Source organism: Bison bison, unplaced genomic scaffold (assembly GCF_000754665.1).
Source record: "Bison bison bison isolate TAMUID 2011002044 unplaced genomic scaffold, Bison_UMD1.0 scf7180017864325, whole genome shotgun sequence".
NCBI classification, from domain to species: Eukaryota; Metazoa; Chordata; class Mammalia; order Artiodactyla; family Bovidae; genus Bison; species Bison bison.
Window position 1 is genome coordinate 7,942,085 of NW_011494897.1, and position 8,458 is coordinate 7,950,542.

The following is an 8,458-nucleotide window of genomic DNA, read 5'->3' on the forward strand; positions in this document are numbered from 1 at the left end:
CTGTTAATGTTAGCAAAGACACAGCAAGCAAAGGAAGCTTGTTTACCATGTACATTTTCCCAATGATTAAATCACGAGGTAGCAATATTCTTATACTTTCATTAAAGATTACAAGTTAAAGAAATGGTGATTACAGATATATATGCAAAACATAATTAATTTCTGAGATGAGATTTCTTTACTGATGAAACAAAAGCTGCTGATTTCCTTCCCTTTTAAAGCATTCTTTTGATCTTGTTCTATGTAAAGGAAGAAAAATAATTTTCCCTCTATCCTTCTACATTCTAGACCAATCAACGGAAGAAAAACAAGTTTGATAACATACGTACCTACTGTCTACATGGAAGATTCCCAGGAAAACTGAATAACTCTCCCAAGTGCCTCAAGCTACCATGTTAAATACTATCTCCAGCTAAAAACAACAGAATATCTTGTGGTGGGAGGAGCCAGTCATGGAAAGTTATCAAGAAAAGCATAGTAAATGAAAGTAAGACTGTTAATGCAGATTTAAATCTTCTTCATTGACAAAGAATTTCTAGAGATTTAGAATTGCCAGGAGCCAGCGCGGGAGTTCCCACCCATGACAGGGTCATGCGGGAGAGCCCTGACGGGCAAGGCGAGTCAGGGCTCAAGGTCCCCCCCGCCCCCCACCGGATCTACCTGAGCGTCTACCCCAAAACCAGAATCTGTCTGTTTTACTATTTTATGACTTTTACCAACTCTTCTGACATAAACGGGGGCTATCACCGACCACCTTTCTCTGTAAGAAAATCAACTTAAAACTCTAGTTAATAAGTCTCCTGGACATAATAGGTGTGTTTCAATTCAAACCCCTCTGATGACTTTCTAGCTTGCCTGACAGGTTTGTTTGGACTCCTGCAGCTATGCATGTGATTGTTCACAGCCTCCCAACCACGAGAGGCACGGGAAGCTTAAGATATTCTAACAATGCAGAGCTTCTCGGAGAGTTAAAATTGTTAGAATAGAACTAGTAGAGGATTTCTTTGTTGAGCTAATGCTTGCTGCCAAGTTTCCATATCCCTTACCTACTGTGTCCCTGGGAGTGTATTGATTAATATAGTTGGTGTTTAGAAATGTAAGTAGTAGCTTTAATGTTTGTAACCTTGGACCCTTGACTTAATTATTTTCTTGTTATAGCCCACCACAATTTTGCCCTATAGGAATGCAACTTTATCTAATGCTTTTGGAGGGTGGCGCCTGACTTTAGAATAATCACCTTTAGAGAAAAATAAGTTTTCTGAAGAAAGGGTCATAAAATGTTAACAGGCTTCCTGGCCAGAAGATGATGTAAATCACCTAAAGCTTTTGCATATGATAAGTTTGCAGAAAGAAAGCTTGGCCTCGATAAGGATCAAGGACTGCTGACCTTGCATGACTCTACCCCTTCCCCCATTATCCTCTATGCACAACTTAAGGTATAAAAACTACTTTGGAAAATAAAGTGTGGGCCATGCTCATCAAGCTTGGTCTCCCCACGTCGTTCTTTCTCTTTCCTTTTCCTTTTCAGGCTGATTCCCTGGAGCGCAGGGGCCCTCTGCCTTCACTTTCCTGCCTGGGCTTCTAAGACCCACTCGAGAAGGTGCCTAAGCGGGGGCACCTTCAGCTATTCGAGAGGGCTCCTGTGGCCTACGTGAACAGAGCAAGTCGCGTGCTGGGGCTTTATTGGCTTTCTGTGTAAACCAAGGATTATCAGCCTCTTTTCTCTCCTCTATTTTCTTAACTGCAAAATTCTTTCCTTATCTCTTTCTCTATTTCTCTCAGTCACTGACGCCGTCCTCCCGAGGGAATCCCTGGATCCAAGCGGGGCTGGACTCTGGCATAGAATCATGCTCTTTTCCTGGTGCAGAGACACTCTTACAAATAGAGATTTCCCTTATAAATCTTTCTTACAAAAGGGTAACTTCTACTACCCATTTTCAGAGCTCTTCCTATGCCTGCTGTTTCTTTAAAAATAAACAATGCAAAATAGTCCTCATGCCCAAGAGGCATATTTGGAATAACATATTTTGCTCCTCGTCAGCTGCTACTGACTTTTCAATTATTCTATTGTATTGATACTACTAAACTTTAATCAAAATAAAGCTAAATAAAAGTACTTTTCAAATAAAGTCTTTAGAAAACATATCTGAAAAGTATGGAAGAGAAGCCAGGCAAAGCATTATTTAAAGGTGATTTTCTCTTTTACGCCTTCTTACTCCCTCAATGCCCAAATAAATTTGTCCAAATATCAAATTCAGATGCCACAGGATATAGCAGAAAAAGGAAAGGATACAGGGCTGTTGACCTGAAATAAATAGCCTGCCAGATATTTCTCCAGCAAAGATGGGTTTATTTGAGATCATTGGAGAATTGCTATTCAAGGTCTGCAACACTGAGCCACATCCAAGACCCACACAGCATGGGGAAGGAGAAGGCTTTTATAGAGGGAAAAGGGAGAGCTGTAGTCTATGGCTTTTCATTGGCTGAGTCTTGTGAGGAATGAAGTCTTTCTTCCTCTTGTTGGGCTCTGCTATGTTGCAGGGCATCTGAGTTCCCACTTCTGATCTCCAGACCCTCTTTAGTTAAGGTTTCTGTTATTAATTTTTACATACCTTAAAGTGAGTTTTGGGAAATATGCTTCCCTGGCAACCAGAAATAAATGCTTCAAACAGACACTGGGAATTCTCTTATCTGCTTGTGCAAAAATTAAAACTATACCAAAGTCATGAGAACACATATTCTACTGCTCTCATCCTGCTCTTCAACTTGAAACAGACTACCATAAGGATGCTTTGTTCCGTGATGGTCTCAACATAAAACAAATGTATTCTTCAGTTCAGTTCAGTCGCTCAGACGTGTCCGACTCTTTGCAACCCCATGAATTGCAGCACGTCAGGCTTCCATGTCCATCACCAACTCCCAGACTTCACACAAACTCATGTCCATTGAGTCGGTGATGCCATCCAGCCGTCTCATCCTCTGTCGTTCCCTTCTCCTTCTGCCCCCAATCCCTCCAAGCATCAGAGTCTTTTCCAATGAGTCAACTCTTCGCATGAGGTGGCCAAAGTATTGGAGTTTCAGCTTTAGCATCAGTCCTTCCAATGAACACCCAGAACTGATCTCCTTCAGAATGGACTGGTTGGATCTCCTTGCAGTCCAAGGGACTCTGAAGAGTCTTCTCCAACACCACAGTTAAAAGCATCAATTCTTCAGCGCCCAGCTTTCTTCACAGTCCAACACTCACATCCATACATGACTACTGGAAAAACCATAGTCTGACTAGACAGAACTTTGTTGGCAAAGTAATGTCTCTGCTTTTGAATATGCTGTCTAGGTTGGTCGTAACTTTCCTTCCAAGGAGTAAGCGTCTTTTAATTTCATGGCTGCAATCACCATCTGCAGTGATTTTGGAGCCCCTGAAAATAAAGTCTGACACTGTTTCCACTGTTTCCCCATCTATTTCCCTTGAAGTGATGGGACCAAATGCCAGGATCTTAGTTTTCTGAATGTTGAGCTTTAAGCCAACATTTTCACTCTCCTCTTTCACTTTCATTAAGAAACTTTTGAGTTCCTCTTCACTTTCTGCCATAAGGGTGGTATCATCTGCATATCTGAGGTTATTGATATATCTCCCGGCAATCTTGATTCCAGCTTGTGCTACTTCCAGCCCAGCGTTTCTCATGATGTACTCTGCATATAAGTTAAATAAGCAGGGTGACAATATACAGCCTTGAGGTACTCCTTTTCCTATTTGGAACCAGTCTGTTGTTCCATGTCCAGTTCTAACTGCTGCTTCCTGACCTGCATACAGGTTTTTCAAGAGGCAGGTCAGGTGGTCTGGTATTCCCATCTCTTTCAGAATTTTCCACAGTTTACTGTGATCCACACAGTCAAAGACTTTGGCATAGTCAATAAAGCAGAAATAGATGTTTTTCTGGAACTCTCTTGCTTTTTCCATGATCCAGTGGATGTTGGCAATTTGATCTCTGGTTCCTCTGCCTTTTCTAAAACCAGCTTGAACATCAGGAAGTTCACGGTTCATGTATTGCTGAAGCCTGGCTTGGAGAATTTTGGGCATTACTTCACTAGCGTGTGAGATGAGTGCATATTGTTAAACATCAGAAAGTTGTCAGCTGAGCAATGATGGACAGTGTTTCTTCCATAGAACCTACAAATAAAAGTGAAAAGATTTTAAAGTTCCAAATATACAGGTTATTTCATAATGAGCTTCCAAGTGCTATACCAATACATTTTTTCAACTTTTATAAATAAAGTTACAGAGAAAATAAGAAAGCATATTGATTCAATCATATGCTTATATTTGCATCAATCTTTTCCAAGTTCTAACATTTATGAGTAAGGTTCAGGGAGTATCCTACCTAATGGTGCCTGGCTGATGGGACTGACAGCAAGAACTATAAAGTAGCTTTCATCTTCTTGGCCCAACCGGAATTCTGTGTGAACAGTGGGCTAGCTGTGCCCAGAAGGAAACCACCTTAATTTTTTTTCCCTTGATATACTCAAAAGGGGGGTGGTTTGCAGTCTCTTTAAAGGAAGGTTTCTTTCCATTCTTTGTTTATCAGTACCAGTTGTGCTCTATGAGGCACTGCAAAATAGACACATAAAAAGAGTGAATTTTTCTTTTATGAGTAGTATTTAGCTTAGTGTCTAAAATACAGCTGTTAAAAGATTAAAGAGATGATATGAATTCATTAATAAATGAAATGCCAATGACCTTTAATATATATATATATTTTTACTTATTTATTTTGGCTGTGCTGAGTCCTAGTTGCAGGATGCATGCAGGAATCTAGTTTCTCAACCAGGGGATCTGACCCAGGTGGCTTTCTGGGAGCTGCAGCTTGTGATGGTTCTTGACCCCAGCCAGGGCTGACCACCTGCATGAGAGGTCTCTTCTGTGATGGTGCCTACCCCTGCTCCCTGTAACACTAACTCTCTGTGCTTTGTGGACACCACCATCCTAACAGCAAGGGAACTTGCTCTGTGCCACCTACCTGACAGATGCTGACCCAGGGAGTTCTGCACTTGTGTGGTTCCCTCTCCCATGAGCACCCATGGGAGTCCCATGTGGATCCTGAGTGTGCCCCCATGGGCTCTCTACTTGAGCCAAGATCCCCAACTGGTGGTAAAGGAAGGGCGGGCTTCAACTGAGAAGGTTGTGACCAAGAAGGAATTAAAGGTTAATGGGCTGCCCCAGCTCCTGAATTTATTGCTGCTCCACCCACCTGAGGCGGCAGCCTGGTCTAAGGCTGCAGATACCCTCCTTGCAGGCTCACAGTCTCTGACTCAAAAAACAAAGGAATTGATAAATTATTCACCAAAAAGCAGGAAGTGACATATATCTGTGAGAATCAGGACTCAAACCCTTATTCTTTTGATTCCACATGCTGTGATTTCTAATCCAATGCACCAATTTCCCCACACTTAAATAGCTATAAACTGAAAGTATGAGTACTATACTTACTGAAATAAATCTGCCTATAAATGGACCAGAAGAGTTCAAACCCTTGTTGTTCAAAACTCAACTGTATTACTGTTAATATCATGAGTAAATGAATCAAGGAATATTGAATAGAAATATTACCCTCCTATCCAGATTTCTTAACATCTGAACATTTAGCTCTGAACATCCTTGACAGGATGATTTTTAACAGGATATAATAATTTACTCATTTTATTGAAATACTTTGGGTGTTTTTATAATTATTAAATTATTTGCAATAGTTACATAGACTGTAAATTTTTTACAGAATAATTAAGTTGTTTCTTTTTTGGCTACTAATAACTTTGCTGAAATAAACATATTTTATATATTTCTTAGTATATATGAGAAGAGAACATTCCTAACTATGAAACTGATAGCCCAGGACATACATAATATTTTACATTTCACATACTTTAATTATCCTGATAATTTTTAAAAAGGTTGCACTAGAGATTATTAATATTTTATATGTTTACACAATTATATAATGCTCTTTTGACTTGCATTAATTTAATTGCATGTGAATTTATGCATCATTATGTTAATTTGTGTGTAAACTGCTTATTCATTTCTATGCTTATTAGATTATTAATGTTTTTCAAATAAATGTATGTGTCCTTTCCCCTAATTTTGGAAATACTATAGAAAAAATAGGAAGTGTGTTGGAACTTAAAACTTTATGTAGCGACTAACAAAACAACCTGATCACTGAGATCCACCCATCTCTTTCTTCTAAGGGTTATGGACAGGACACAAGCACCCCATATACCATTTTTTAATAATTGTGTTTTTCTCTTTCCTATATGTGCTGGGCACCTCGCTCCTGGAACCCTCCTCATCTGAGCCAGGCAGCCAGCTCTCCAGGAGCCTCGACTCAGAGTGATTCCCAACCTCAGGGCTGTCCACCGGCCTGAGAGGTATGTTCTGTGAACCTGCCTACCCCTGCCCCCTGTAACACACACTAGTCTCTGTGCTGTGTAGACACCGCCATCCTTACAACAGCAAAGTAGCTCACTTTGGGAGTCTGATGTGATAGACGCTGACCAGGGGAGTTCTGGGCATGCGTGGTTCCCTCTCCTGTGAGTCCTACGTGCATCTTGCACGCATCCCACACACTCTTTACCGGAGCCAAGATCCTCAACAGGTGGTATAGGAGGGGCAGGCTGCAGCTGAGAAGGCTGTGCACAAGGAGGAGTTTAGGGTGAACTGGCTGCCCCAGCTCCTGAAGTGACTGCTGCTCAACCCACCAGAGGTGCCAGCTTGGTCTCAAGGTGGCAGGTGCCCTCCGTGCTTGCCCAGCAGACCCCACTGAGGACAGCAGACACCGGTGAGAATGCCACTGAAGATGGGCTATAACTCCCACAGCTCAGGCCACAGAGAGGGAGGCACAATCATTGCGTGGTCTTCAGCTGTTCTTCCGCAGACTCTAACCCAGAAAATGGAAATAAAACTGATGGGAAAAAAAACAAAAACCAGTCTCTAAAATAATTTATAAATTATATGGTGGATTCAACTACTTTAGACACAGACACCAGCTCGGGTCACCAGTTGCCAGTAAGTGTCCACTTTTCATTTGCAGATAATTCTTAAAGGCACTTGTGATAATGTCCATATCAACATTTATACAAATAATTTGCTAACTCTTATGATCTTAGCTACTTTTTAGTTTTTTTTTTTTCCACATTTAAATAAGGAGATATATCTCACTAGTATTTCAGATGTGATATCTTGCTGTTCTATTAAAAAAAAAAAAACTTTTTGTAATATAAAGACCTAAATAGCTGGAGGTATATCTCTTGTTAAGATATAAATTGTAAAAGATTTCTATTTGGGGTTTCTTTCCACGATATTTCATATAGAAATGGTAGCAAAAGAAGTTCTTTTTCCTGTGACTTTGCTTTTTCCCTTTAAAGAAATACTCTCTGAATTATTTGCCTTTTTTTTTTTTTCCTATTCACAGATTAATGAGGCTACCTTTTGAAGCATGGAGTCAAGGCTGTATTTTTCCTTGGGTTTTACATACTGAGCATATATCTTCTGGTAAGTTGCACCTTTTGTTCTTTTTTTATGGCTTGTATATATTGTTATTCCATTAGTACAAGGCTAGCTATTGCTACAAAGGTCCCACAGAGAGGATATTTTGGTGACTTTCTTGATGATGCTAAAAAGTCTTTGTTTAGCATTCAGTCTGCATTCAGTCTGCCTCATGTCACTCTGTGTTCCAATTTAATTCAGGATGGGTTATTCTTATCTTTCAAACTCTAATCACTAGCTCTTCTATATTTTAATTACACAAATATGAGCACATCTTTGGTCTGGACTCACATGAGTTTGGTCTGTCACTTGAGTTTAGGTCCAAAGTAGTTTTTGATGTTTGCTACAACCATTACCTCATTGTCAGCCCTAGATAAAGTTGTCAGAAATGTGCTGCAAGATTTGGTAGGGTTTTACTTAAAATGAACTTCATTTGGAATAGACTTATGTAAAAATATGCCACTAAAAATTAATTTGACAGAAAGTAGAAGTATTAAAATAAATCTGCATATAAATATAATTATATAAATGTAATGAGTATTCATTGACACACTAAGAAGAATTTTGTGAAAATATGTACTTCAAGACTTCTGTAATCCCCTAAGGTTAGTGATAATAAAAGAATATTGAACTAAACTTTCTCAAGACAAATGTGGTGCAAATAAAGATGATTTCTAAACAATTTTTCTGATTATTAATCAAACTTTGATATTGCTTTAGTCTTTTCTTGATATTACCATATTTATTTGAAATTTACCAAATGTGTTTTTTAAAAAATGCACTTTGTAAAGCCTAGAGCAATGGCAAAAAGAAAAAATATATAGTTACTAAGCTAATAGTAACAAAGAAAATACTATGCTTAAAAAATATTAAATGAATCCATGTAAAGGCAGAGAAAGAGGAAAAACTGAATTGAAG

General features: G+C 39.3%; 1 long non-coding RNA gene across 1 annotated transcript; it reads left to right on the forward strand.

Moving 5' to 3' along the window:
- The first annotated feature begins 289 nt into the window (after positions 1-289).
- On the forward strand, positions 290-7,797 carry LOC104998215. The gene is made up of 3 exons (XR_826424.1): positions 290-487; positions 6,355-6,423; positions 7,467-7,797. It is a non-coding gene; the product is annotated as an uncharacterized LOC104998215 (long non-coding RNA).
- The last annotated feature ends 661 nt before the right edge of the window (positions 7,798-8,458 follow it).